This window comes from Acomys minous, assembly GCF_964271855.1.
Source record: "Acomys minous genome assembly, chromosome: 2".
In the NCBI taxonomy this organism is placed as follows: Eukaryota; Metazoa; Chordata; class Mammalia; order Rodentia; family Muridae; genus Acomys; species Acomys minous.
In genome coordinates, this window is record NC_140484.1 from 43,767,999 (window position 1) to 43,782,217 (window position 14,219).

The 14,219-nt window shown below is 42.7% G+C and overlaps 1 long non-coding RNA gene across 3 annotated transcripts in view; it reads left to right on the forward strand.

Moving 5' to 3' along the window:
* LOC311587523 overlaps positions 1–14,219 on the forward strand; it is a 237,511-nt gene that overhangs the window by 41,268 nt on the left and 182,024 nt on the right. For all 3 annotated transcript variants that reach the window (XR_014775891.1, XR_014775892.1, XR_014775893.1), the window contains one exon: positions 1,473–1,699. This is a non-coding gene — a long non-coding RNA (uncharacterized lncRNA). The remainder of the gene's footprint in view (positions 1–1,472; positions 1,700–14,219) is intronic.

Sequence of the window (14,219 nt, forward strand, 5' to 3'; positions counted from 1 at the left end):
TCTGAAAAACTCCTGCAAAAATTAGGACATGCATTTCATTCAACCAAAAAAATGTTCAAACTTGTTCTGGCATCCTGTCATTTTATCTTATTTTTATAATAACGATATCAGCCATGCACTCATGCTAGCTCATTAATTATAAGTACAGGCTGGCTACAGTTAGGAGTTAGGCCCAAATCAAATATTCTGTAGGAATCAATTGGTCATGTAGATATTTATGATAAAAGAATTTTGTTTCTTATATTACTGGTTAGCGGAGACAAATGGGGCTGTGTATGACACAGACACACTGGACAGAGGGCTGGTCCACGCTCCAGCAGGGCCAGAGTGGGATGATAGGAGATTTCATAATGATAGTTAGATTGACACTCCATTAAAAGCACAATTTGTTTCTAAAATTTCCAATTTACTGTTTTTAAGCTGTGGCTGAGACACTGGGGAATGAAACTGGAGATAAGGAAGGACTGCCATGTAGACTTTTCCTACGAAGAATTCAGCTTGTCACTACCACCTCAGTCCTCAGGGCTGAAGAAAGCATCCCCGGGAAGAGTTCAGCTGTGGCTCACACTGTAGGACATGATTAGTTTCCTCATTTGAAAGATGGAAATACTTCTCGCTTCATGCGAGATGCTCTGGAACCAATGTGTTAGAGCTAAGATCTACACCTAAGATCACGCCATGGTGGATACTGGTTGGGAAATAATATTTATGTTTTTACTAATTTCATAAGGTCAGGCTTGATCTTATAATTCTGCCAATGGCTATATATTGAGAATTTGCTTCTTTGATCCATTCCAGAATTTAACTTTTAGGTTTTATTTATAGCATGATAAAACACTGCCCCACAAGCGATCAGATTTTTAAAACTAAACAAACAAACAAAAACTATAATGACATTTTTTCTTATATTAATTTAAAGTGTAATGATATGGTCACTGTGTGGGGGATTTTGCATCCAGTGGTTTATTCTATTTTTATGAAATTATGTATTTTATGAAATTATATGAAAGTATATAAATATACTTTGTACTAATAATTTAAATGGTCTGAATATTTGAGGACTCTTAGTAACCACACACATTAAAATGCTAACCATTCACTAGGCATTATAAATTAAATATTGAGCCTCTAAAGACTAAATGAAAATGAGTAGGTTCAATATTAATTAGCAAGGGTCTTGAGGGGGAATTACAATAGTCTGAAATTCAAAAAATTTGAATAGAAATACTGAGCGAAATCCATAGCATCCTTATCAGGCTGTTAATTTTTTTTCTTGTTGGAATTTGAATTTGTGAACAATCTTGATGGCTCTCATGCTAAGTGAACTCATAATTCCTCAAGTTTATGAAATAGTTTAGGTGGAGAGGGCTTGGTGAAAGACCTAACGATAATTGTACCGTCTGGAAAGAAGAATGATGAGGAGCTCAGAATGCGTCTGCCCTGATCCCTGTTTTTGCTTTCTTACGAGACAGAGTCTGAAGCCTAGGAGATGGGGCCTGCACAGAAGACTGCTCGTGGTTCTTTAGCATGCTTGGCTAGGGAAGCAGTGCGAGCAGGCTTACTTATGACATGTGACGAACTTCACCACCACACTGTAGCCTGAGCTGATGGTGACTGGGACCTCAGAGTAGTCCGCAGAAGCGAGGCAAGCTGAATCTGCCTCATCACACAAAGAAGGAACCGTTAGGACAAGCACAAGGTAGTGTGAAGAAGCAAACAAAAAGAGAAAAATTCTGGACTGGGTGGGGGTAGGGGTGGGGGGAGACCGGGAATATATTCAATTGGTAGGATTGTTGCCTCTCATGCACAAAGCCCTGGATTTGATCCTCAGAACCACATAGAGCGGGGGTGGTGGCACACAGCTGAAGTTCAGCGCTGGGGAGGTAGAGGGAGGAGGATGAGGAATTCAAGGTATGTAGGCTATAGAGGCAGGTTAAAGGCTATGTGACAACCTGTCCCCCAATAAGTAAATACATGAAAATAATGATTTAGTAGGGACAAAGAGTCCTTAAGGTTTTCTACTGTCGGGACAGTCGTATAGCATTCTACACAGTATGGGTCCTGGCTTGGCTCAAATCAGCTGTGTGTTCAGAGAGTTAGCCTCAAAAAAATAAGGGTAGAGCTTCCCCTAGCTATAGTTGATCATGGTCTGCCAAGGAAAATGAGAACATAGTGCTCATAAAGAGTTAAATGTTTCGGTAGCAAAAGAGATGAAGTGGCTCGGTGTTATTTGGTAGGGCCATGAAGGAAAAAGCTTTTTCCTTCTGGTCAAGAGAATGGAGTCTCTGGCCTGGGTGGAGACCTAACATTTCAGGTAGACTGGTCAGCAACCTGGTTAAGGGACTCAGGAAGATGGGTTCATTTAAGGCCATGTTAAAGACATGGAGGAGTAGTTATCCTTTTAAATGAGATAGTATACTTTTCCTTCCCAGAATTCCCCTCCCCTCTACAGAGGCTTGTGGCCATGCAGAGCTTCTGCTTTTCTGAATCAGTTAGAAAAAGGCAACCTTTCCTTTTCCTTTTTCTAGCTCTTCCTACACATGCTTTCTCTGACACTTCGGACTATCTTCATTCTTTCTCTGATGTCCCCTTTCCCACAACTATCGCCACGTGGCTGTCTGCAAAACCTCTCTGCCCAACTCAAAAGGGCATGGCTTTCTCTCTTTCGCTTCTCTACTGCCTTCCTCCAGGCACCCTCTGAGACTTACGGCTTGCCTGCTGTCGAGATTTTCTTTTGAACTAATGAAATTGTCCTTGAGCTTTCTTCTGAGCTCTTTTTTTAATTTCTCAGAGGAGAACCCAGTTTCCCCAGTAACATATGGTGCTGTCTCAAAACTTCCAGTAACAAAAAAAGTGCCCAAAAGGTCCTCAGCAACACTATTACAGCAATTCTGGACCCCTCAGTTTTGAACTGGGTACCCTTTCCATTCATGTCTGTGACGGTCACCCCACCCCCATAGTACTTAATAGAATCCTTATTTGTAACCTTGCCACATGATTGGCTTTGTTAATACCACAATAAGTACTATGCTACGTAGTCTGTAAGCATCAATATAGAACAGAAAGAATAGTGGAGCATAAATGGTTAAATGAAACGATTCATGGGAAGGCTTTTGAAGCTCATTGGTTTATGTTACATCATTAAAAAAAAATGAAATTGTGAGCCAGAGAGATAGCCGAGTGCTGAAAACACATTCTGCTCTTTGAATTTGGTTCCCAGTACCCACATTAGGCAGATAACAACAGACTGTAACTCCAATGTCCGGAGATCCAACTCCCTCTCCTGGCATCCGTAGGCACCTGTACTCAAATAGCATACATACATACATACATACACAAATAAACAATAAACACAAAAACAGAATTAAACGTTTTATAAGATTGTCAGCATCGTCAGTTATAAATCTACATGAGTATAATATTGTGTAAATGCTAAACTTGTTGATGGAAGAAGTTGTTTTTCTATCTTTCAATCTCATTGTAGACAAAGAAATCTGAATGAAGGTTCAGGTAAAGCTTTTCATGGATATTCCTCTAGTAAGTCATCATTAATATATTAAACATGCCCTTAGGCTGGCTTGCTTTCTTTTTTCCTTTGTCTGTATGCATTATTGCAGTTTTTAATACTACTAATGACTTTGAAATGGGACATTGACTCAGAATTAGTGACAATCAAATGTTAATGGTCCTTGCCTCTACGGCCTATCAGCAACTCATCTTATCTGACATTAGTCCCAGAAAATAAGCTAGATCAGGCTTTCTCAAGATGTGGCCATTTAGAAGAGATTCTCTATTGTCACAGGGAATCTCTAACTCATCTTTTTATGGCTCACTCTATTTCTATGTCTTGGCTGATGTTTTTGATCAAAGGAAGTGATCTATGCCAGATTTTATGGGAAGGTAAATGAGAGAAAGAAAAAATGGAATAGAGGTAGACGAAAATGTTCAACCTGAAACCATGGGGCATAAAAATCAAAGAACACAATTGCCTAAGAAGTCTTATAGGTAAATTTATTTTTATTTGAAGAATGAAGAAACAGAATGAAGGAAACAAAGCATTTTCCACAAAACGTATTAAAAAAAATGATGCTGATGTAACATTTGGGTTCTCCAATCATCCCTGACTCACGTCTTCCCACAGTGGCCTCATCTTGACGAATCAATTTACAAACCAACACCAGAACAAAACATGAGAATGAAAAGAAAACCATTCAAAATCTTATTAGACTAAAAATCATGAGTCCACCTTGCACTTCTTGATCTGGGATGCTCCAGGGTCATTGATCTTCAAAAGACAAGAAGGAAAACACCAAACTCCAAATAAAAAAAAATCCAGTTCTCTCAACTGGAAATGACATTGGGGTGAACTAATAGCCATTGTTTCTAGGAAACAGTTTGTGAATCCAGTTGTGTTCCTTTAGACTAGGGTGTTGGGAGAAGATAGTAATAAGGTTGTTAAATTCCTTCTTAGAGATGGCTGTGGGCACTCTTTAGTTGACTTGCATGATCATTTGTTGTCTTTGATCTGGTGCCCTCAGCTGCATTCTTGTCTCTTGTCTACTCTCCTCTGTGACACTTACTTCTGGCCTGCTCTGCCCAGGTTTTCTTGTTCACTGGACAGAGTTTGTTGGACCTAGCTCTCATCAGCTTGGGAGATCCATCATGAAATCTTGATAAATGTCAACTGGTTGCTAACACCACTTACTACCATCATCAATAATTTGCAAACCTTATAGTTAATGAAATTATATTAAAAAGCAACCACAATATGTCCCTAAAGCCAATTTTCTAAATATTTACTTTTTTAGTTATTTGGTCTTGAGCTTATTTACATAAAAAAAAAAAAACCACTGGATCAGTGGTTTTTAACCTTCCTAATGCTGTGACCCTTCAATACAGTTCCTTGTGTTGTGGTGACCCCCAACCATAAAATTATTTCATTGCAACTGCATAACTGCAATTTTGCTACTGTTATGAATTATAATATAATATCTGTGCTTTGCAGTGGCTCTAGTTTAAGGGTCATTTGACCCCCCCCAAAGGAGTTGCAACCCACAGGTTGAGAACTATTGCACTAGATAATTGTGGACATCTCTTTCTGTTTTCACACTGATTTAAATGGTAGCAATTGGCCACATGGGAACTGGCAAATGTTGAAATTAGTTCTCTCACCCCCCCTCTCTCATTCTCAACCCCCTACCACCCTTTGTCATTCATTAACTTATTTTTCAGTTATATTTGGTGTTTGGCTGATGGGAAACCTTGGGCGAAGAAGTCGTGATGTTTCATTTACTTTTGGGGTCCCTCTGAGGGAACGTGTCAGTTTCTTGCTATTCTTTGAGCAATATCACCGCATTGCCATATGCTTACTTCCTGTAACCAATTCTCACAACTAAAAAAAATGCTGTCAGTGCTGCAATGGGGGCTGGTGAGATCACCCAGCTGGTAAGGGTAAAGGTTCCTGCTTTAAGGCTGACAAATGCAGCCCCGTCTGCAGGATCCACATGGTAGAAAGAGAGAATTTTCTCCCAGAAATTGTCCTGTGATCTAAACACACACATACCCCCACACACATGTACGCCCCCAGAATGACATGTTCGTACTTCATTCCCACACAAATATATAAACAGTTAAAAGAAACACTTGGATGGTTTCATTTTGACTGTTTGAACTTGTCTGACACACACACGTTATACATTTACAATAAAGCCATAATAGAGATGGAAGTTCCTCTTGTTTATTTCAGAAAATAATTAAAAAGTCCAAAAGGCTAAGTGCCTGTGGAAGTGTCTGTAGTATGTTGTTTGAGGCAACATATGCTTCTCCAGGTGATACCAGGACCCGTGAGAACCATGTTAATATTCTGAACAAGACAGGCAGAAAGTTCACCAGACTCACTGACAACACCCAGTATATCTTCGAGGTTTGAGTTTTGACTTGATAACTCATATGCTGCCTTTGATTAGATTTTCCCTAGGTTTCTTTCCTGTTATGATGCTATGGTGGCCAAATGATTTGTATAATTAGAAATTTGCTTAAAATGCATAGTTTTAAAATAGTGAATTGATTTCCTAAAAGTCAAGTTGACAGTCTTAAAACAACAGCAACAACAAAAAACCCAGGTACCGGGTATAGGCTGCGATACCTGAGCTCCACTGATGAAACTCCCTTAGCTTATCATTTTATGTATTGATCAAAACCCACATGACTGTGGAGCACAGAAAAGGCTGATGCTGGGAAAGAAGACTTTCTTCCTTTCCTTATGGCTTTGTATAATACAGAGAAAATGGATTTCATTTGGGGAATCGGTGAATATTTCATATTTCCTTTCATGGGGAAGTGCAGATTTCCAGAATGTGCTGAGATGGCTTAGAATATAAACATTGCTCACATAGTTTCTTATCTTATAAGTTTCATTTTGTACTCTGCTATTAAAATATTAGGAAAGAATACTGATTAAATTTGCCTACGTGGATACATTTACATTGACGTATGATGATTAATTATAAGTTAATGTGCGCATTCACAAAATATTTTAAAGTGGTATAATGATGTCTGAATTGATAACCTTGCACAGCTCCTTATTAGCATTACCAAGAGCCAGCTGTGAGGCAACAGAAACACATTTTGCAACGACAAGCAAGCCAAGCAGGCTGTCTACAAGTGTCATACTCACCTTTGACCACAAGATGGCGCTCAAGCCGTTGTGAGTTAGGTCTTTTGTTACCAGCAGAATGACATTTCCATTTATTTTACATGCTCTTCAATTATATATTAAAACTTATGGTGGGTGGGTTGAAGGAGAGCAGACCCTGACTCTTTCCAGTCTGTGTGAAGAAAATTGATGAATAATTTCTTTAGGTTTTCACAAACTGAGGCTGAGGATTCAGATACCATAAAATTGTTGCGTCCCCAGTTTGTGGGTTGCTGTGTCTACATGTCCACACTGGTCCTGCCCACAGCACAGTCTTTTACATATAGTCAGCAGTACCATCTGCCCCCGAAACCAAGTAATTTCCTGCCGACTCTACTAGCAACATACCCAACCACCTGTTTCTGTAATATACAAAATGTCAAAAGATTGCTGTAAGACGCAAACAAGTCATCAGATGCCTGTGTTTCAGTGGCAATTAAATAGTCACAACATGGCAGTCCAGAGAGAAAGCTTCCAGAAGTAACTGCGTGCAAAGCCAGTCACTGGCTCAGGGTAATGTTATTTATCACTTTAGTCCCTGTCTGTGCTTAGAAAAAGAAATCCATGAGTTAAAAATTGGAGATCTTGCAGTCTCTTGCTTTCCTATCAAATTTGCCCTAAATTTAAATTTAGACCTTGCAGTTTTTGACAGGAAATGGAGGTAAGCCGTCTCTTCTGAGCGATGTTTAATCTAACCTAGGGCTGATTGTAAGGCAGGGCAGCCTGTCATTAAAAAATATTTACTGGGAAGGAGCAGGGCCAAAAAAATCAGACAGGAAGTAGGTGTGTTAAACCCTCAAGGAACGTCTAATAGGAAAAGTACCTTGGCTCTTTTCTCGAATTAATTTGGCAACGACAGAGCTGAATTGGCCCTTAGGTAGGATGGTTTCCGGGACGTCAAGGAATAGTCTTTGGCACATTAAGTCCTTAGCGGTCACTTTCATTTTAGTGTAAGATGCTCCTGTGATCATTGGTCTCAGTGGGCTGAGCCGAGGGTTTCAGGAGCTGGAGCTTGATGCGCAGCGGAGCGGAACAGGAGAGCGTGGATGGTGGTGCAGAGTAGAGGCCAGCAGTAGAAATGGCAACGTGGGGAAGATCCCTCTACCAGCGGCCCAGTGGAGCTTGTTCTAGGAGAAGCCCTGCATGATGTAGTGTTTTGCCTGTGAAGGCCCCTTCAGGCTGGATGAAATTGCTCGCGTGAGCATTTGGCTAAGGCAATTAAAAAACTAATGAACGGACTTATTCTGCACTCTTGTTTTCATATTATTGGCAAATATATCGCCTTTCTGTCTGTCTGAATTCTCACCCCCCCATGCATTCGTGCAAAAGTATCTGTTCAGCTGCTCTTCATTTCTATACTTAGTAGAAGCCAGGTACCGTGGATTTGAGGATGAAAACTATTTCAAAAACTTGTCAGATAATCATGGAACTATTATGCAGAAAAATTCATCTTTTTCTTAAAACATCTTAGCCCATATAGTGGAAACAGAAACTTTTCTGTTTGGTATACACAATATGCATTGAGTTTTAACCAGTGATTGTCATACTTTGAGAAATTACCCAAAGATTTGGCCAAAACAACGTCTAGGTCAGTAGGTCCAAGGTGAGTGAGCCTAGATACTTGATTTTCTAACAAGCTCTTGGGGCTTTGGGGATGCTGCCCCGCAGGGGGCACACTCCTACAGACAGGGCTTTAGCAAGACAATCTCCAGCATGGATTCAACATGGAAAGAGAATGTTCTTACAGTGACAGCTGTCTCTTGTAGTTCTGAGAGGCAGGAGAGGCATTCAGACAAGCCACCGGTGAGTAGAGCCGGAACTCTGTTGAGGAGGCATTGTTTCCTGTCACCTGACTGGGAGTCTTCAGGAGCACACATGATGTCCTGTGCTCCAGGATGCAGGTTTTCTTCTAAGAGAGGAATCAATCATCGCCTACATTACTGTTTTGAAACATCACAACTGAAATGGCTTTTATGTTTCTAAAAGAAGAAGAAGAGGAAGAAGAAAAAAGGCGCAGCTTTTGAAGGGGAAAAATAGTTTTCCGATAACCCCCATTAACTACAGGGGTCATTGTGGCAAAATGAATGGGATTAGAAATCTGCTAAAAGCTGCAGTATATGGTACGCGGTGACTGACAAGCCTTTTGCTGAGTAGTTACAAATGGGACTAATGGTTTAAACTTGTTAGTCATTGTCAGAGCCTCTGATCCTCGAGTCAGCCATGGAAGCTATGGCAGAAATCGATAAGGCGCCACTTTCCGCAGTGAACTGCTCGACCATATAGATTGCCTGAAGGGAAATGCTGAGTTCCCTCCCAGGCTGTCAGATGAAAGCAGGCAGCTAAATCTCCAGGAAGATTGACCACACTGCTCGGGGCAATTAGGCCTTTCACCACTTTGAACGGCGATTATAAAGGCACGGGGAGGGGCCAGGGGCCGGAAGCCATCTTGAAGCCTTTTTGAGCTGGTGGGGCATTTCTTCCCTCCTGGGTTAAGCCTTACATGTTGGGAGCTGCCGGTGACCTGGCCCTTTTTCTTTCCCTGCATTTCCCTTAAGCAGCTGCAAAGGGAGGCCAGGCAGCGGGGTAGCCCTTGGTTGCTGATGGACTGCTTCACGGTAGCTGAACCCCATCAGTCCTTGAGCAGCCCAGGCTTCCCATTGGGCGCAGTTCAAAACAATCAGGTCCCATTGTTCAGGGCCTTTTTGGGCAGAGCCCTGCAAGGGTGCCAAAATCATCAGGGAAAAAAGAAAGCGCTTGTTCAAGCAACAATGACAGACAAGCTGCAGATTGGCAGCAGGCTGTGAGGGGCCAAGTGCCCGGGGTCCTGCAGGGCTGGGCTCTGACAGGAGCCCAGGTCTGATGCACAGGAGGCTGCCTGGGTCCCTGGGGGCCCAGCTGTGCCAGAGAAGAGGAGCTTTGGGAGGTTGAGGAAGCTTTGCTTTTCCCCTTAGAGGCAAAGTGAAGTGGCTCTCTCTGCCTTGCCCGAAGAGTTTCTGGCCTCTTGCCTAATCTGCTTTGTATTTCTGCGCAAACTCCAACTGGGAATGCCTTTGGTTTCTATTGTCCTTGTTGCTGAGTGTCACCCCTTCCTACCTAAAATTAGCCTCGTGATTGACTTCTTTAATTTTTCTCCCTCACACCCGTTCCCCCCCCCCCCCCCGCCAGCCCTGCCTCCTGTTCTGCTAACTTTAAGCTGTATCATGAACCTTGGCCTTCTAAGTATTGTTTTGCTGTCAAGGGGCTGAGAGGCAAGAGACCGTGGCATCATCCCTAATTACCGCCGTGTGGGAGGGCTGTCAGTCCCAGCTTCCCACCACTCATAACCCCGGTCTGTGCGACTCCGTGATGGAGAGTGTTGAAAGTCTGTTTTATGAAGTTTGCTTGGCAGCTGCTGACAGGAGCAAGGGGTTGCACGTGGAAGATACGGATGCCAGAACAAAACCCTGAAGTTTCTTTAGGAAACAAAGGGTGGTTGTAGCGGTGACCTCTTCCATGAAAGGGACAATGGAGGGGCTTGCTGCCATTTTATCCCGCAGAAGAAGAGGAGCTCTGGTCTCAAGGGCAGTTCTAATGGGTCATTTCTTGGTTCATCTTCAACTCACTACACAGCCGTGGGATATCATCCATTATTAAGGAAACTTCATGTCACTCACTCACAGTTCACAGGATGGACTGGCTGCCTATGAAAACAAAGGGAGTCGTAAAATATAGAATAGGAGAAGAGAGTTCTAATGCACTTTGAGCTCAGGGGTGAAGATGCAGCCACCTAGGTAGTCTGCTATAACCAATGCACTATCTGGGGGATGGCAGGTTGCCATGCCCAGCAGAAAGTGGAAGGGAACCCTCGGCCATTTCACTCCATTTTGCTCTGAACTGAAAACCATTCTAAAAAGTAAACTCTACCGGGCATGTGGCAGACGCACGGAATTCCAGCACCTAGGAAATGGAGGCTAGAAGACAAGGATTTCAAGGCCAGCCTTGGCTACCGGGTAATTTAAGAGTCAGCTCCTGCTACATGAAATCCTGTCTTACCCCCATCCCAAGCAAAAGGGCAGGTGGGAAACTGTGTTGGGGGGGGGCGGTGGTCTGATGTATTCTGATGCTAATTACTGCTTGCTGTCTCTGTGACCCACCTTTTGCTTAATAAAAAGCTATCCCACCTGGGCAGGACAAAGGAGATAGGTGGGGCTAGGAGAGAGAGAGGAATTCTGGGAAGAAGAAAGACCGCCATGAGAAAAAGGAGAGAGACCTATTTAAAAAGGCATGAAATACCCATGCAAACAACAATAATAACGTCAAGAACAAACCCTCAAACCAAATAAAGCAAGATGAAGGGGTGTGTGTGTGTGTGTGTGAGCAGCATCCAGACCATAATCACACACAGGTGAAGTGCAATGAGGCAAGTGATTTGATTGGAGCATTCTATCATGAAGTAAGGGAACCTCACCTCCAGCCTCTTTCACAGCGTTAAATGAGAATTCTTTCTGCAAACCAAGTGCATCTTTTAGGCTTCTGGGGAATGATTTCAGATATACTTGACCACGAGGGAGTTATCTAGAACTTACAGAGTTTTGAGTAAAACATTTCAAGTAAAAATGCTTTAATAACTACCCTCTTGGCTAGAATTTGGACTGACAGCTCCAGTGGCGACCACAGGGTAGCATCTAGAATGCTGGGACTTCAGAACGTAGTGGCCTTTGGCGCTCTGCATCTTTGCCCCTTCTCTCTTTCAAAATGGAGGAGTAACGTCTTTGCTCCTTAGCCTCAGGTGAATGTCATCCGCAGAACAAATGTGTCTCCCAGAGTCTGTATCCTCATTCCCGGGTCTGTGACTGTGCTACGCTTCACAACAAAAGGGACTTTGTAGGTGTAAGGATGGCAAAACACAGAAGATCATCTGGATTAGCCAGGTGAGCTTAGAGGTATGTGAGAGAGCTCTAAGTGTTTTCTTTGCATTCACTTGCGGAAGTGGAGGATGTTACCAGATGAGCTTAGAAGAAAGGGAATCGCCCTGATGATTGATCTCAGTGTAACAAGTGCCACAATTCATGTCACAATGTCCTTGAAAATGGTTCTTTGTGACTCTGTGGGATATTGCTAGCTATGAGGCCCTCTATTTTATGGGACATTCCCTTCAAGAACTGCACAGTCCTAGGATGGAGAGGTGGCTCAGTGGTTAAGGATACTTGTTCTTCCAGAGGACCCAGGTTTGGTACCAAGCATCCAAAGTGAATGACTCAGAACTGCCTGTAACTCCAGTTTCAGGGGATCTGACACTCTCCTTTGACCTTCACGGGAATGACACAAATATCATGCACATCAAGATAGACAGGCGCGCCCACGCACGCACACACGCACGCGCACACGCATGCGCACGCACACACACAAACACACACACACACACTTAAAAAAATAACCCCTCCAAAGAAGAATTGTACACTCCTAGTTCTTAAATACTTTTACACATACAAAATCATATTATGATATGTTTTCTCATCTTGCCCGCTGGTTTACTTCTATTTTAGTCAAAACTTTGAGGCTCAGATGACTTCAAATGAATTTACTATTGAATGGAATAGAGACTGTTCTCTGTTTTGTTAGTGATAGCAGGCTGATTTCTGGGACCAAGTTTATGACTGCAGAGAGATGGGCCAAAGTTTTCTGCAAATATGTCAGTGTAAATTAAGATAGCTTCACATGACTCAGTGGATAAAGGTGCTTACTGTCAAAACTGATAACCCTAATTTGATCCCTGGGATCCAACAGTAGAAGGAGAGAGCCACTCCTATGAGTTGTCCTCTGGCTTACACATACTCACTGTGGCATACTCCCCAAATAAAATTTAAAATGTAATTAAAAAATAGCTTCATGGAACATTTTAGTAGCATTTTTTACTGCCTCGTCCCCTGAACAGCATATAACATATAGTTGGCAATAGATATACATTTGCTGGCTGAATTAAAATAGTCTAATAATAACAGACACAAGAAAAAAGTAAATTAGAAACCATGAAAATCAACTTGGGTAATAACATCTGGTCCACATTTTGTAAAAAAGGTATACTTTCAATACAGTGGGTGTTCTTCCTCCCCATTGTGCTAGTGTGCAGGCTGGATCCTCTTTCTACCTTAAAGGACTTTGTGCTTTCTAGTAGGGCTGCAGGTAAAGGGCAGAGGAAACCTGTGAGCTCCCTGAGAAACCAAGAGGTCGTTGCCTGTTACTGAAGGGAATTTAGGATTTCTCTGCTTGAAAGCAAATCTAATGAGTCCATGTAGGGAGCTCTAACCTTCCTGTAACACAGGATACGGAGGGTACACTGGGCCTTGAACAATTAATCAGTGTTATGGCATAACAGCTCAAATATGGAAATTCTAAAGATCCTACATGTTGACAAATGGCCAATTTATGCTAGGATCCATCAAGTGTGCTGGGGCATTCGGAACTATCACCACACAATCATGACATGGTCATTATCGGGCCGCAAATCGTCCAAGGAAATGACATGCCTCAGGAGGCAAGATTTGCCTGCAGAGCCTGCCTGTTTCTAAACTCAGTGTGTGGCTGGCTTGCTGTAAACGAAGCAATCCAGCATGTAGATGAGCTCCTGTGTGGCAGCTGCATGGCGGAAAGCAATTATAACACAGAGGCAACTGTGCAAGCAGGATCCAGGCCCCTGAAATATGACCACGTCCGCCTCACCACCAACGGAGATGCCAAACTGAAATACACACATAGCAGTAATGGAGAGAGAGAGAGAGAGAGAGAGAGAGAGAGAGAGAGAGAGAGAGAGAGAGAGAGAGAGAGGCCTGAATATATAATAGAGAGGAGAGGAGCTAGAGATGCTCTCAGCAGCCTCCATGGAAACTGTGCTCGGCAGAGGCTGTCTTGGAAAACTCGTTAGCGCCTTTGAACTTGGAAATAGGACTCTTCCAGGGACACTGCAGTCCACTGTTCCCTTTAATAATGTGAACGATAGTAGAGTGAGGGCATCACACGTTTTCTTTTTGTTGACTACGCTAGTCATTGCCACCACTCCCCTCTTCCAATAGATGTACTTTGTCAGAAAAACATGGGCTTGGGGCCAGGTGGACCGACACCAGGAATGTCAAGATTGACAGATGGCAGACATCGACTGACCAGCCAGGTTTTACAACTCACAGTTCAAAGCCTTACTTGATATTTGAATATTAGATGTGCAAAGCTTGGCCATGGATGGTCCTTTCTGCACATCTTATATTCTGCAGAGGCAGGCATGATCATTCTTTTCACTCTGTGTGGAAAGGTGTCATATAGAGACAAAGACACAAAGATACGGGATTGCACTCAGGGGCTAGAGAGATAGCTCACCAGTTCAGAGCACTGGCTGCTCTTCTAGAGTCCTGAGTTCAATTTCCAGCAACCACATGGTGGCTCACAACCCATCTATATAATGGGTATAGTGGAATCTCATATGCATGAATAAATAAGAAAGAGAGAGAGAGAGAGAGAGAGAGAGAGAGAGAGAGAGAGAGAGAGAGAGAGAGAG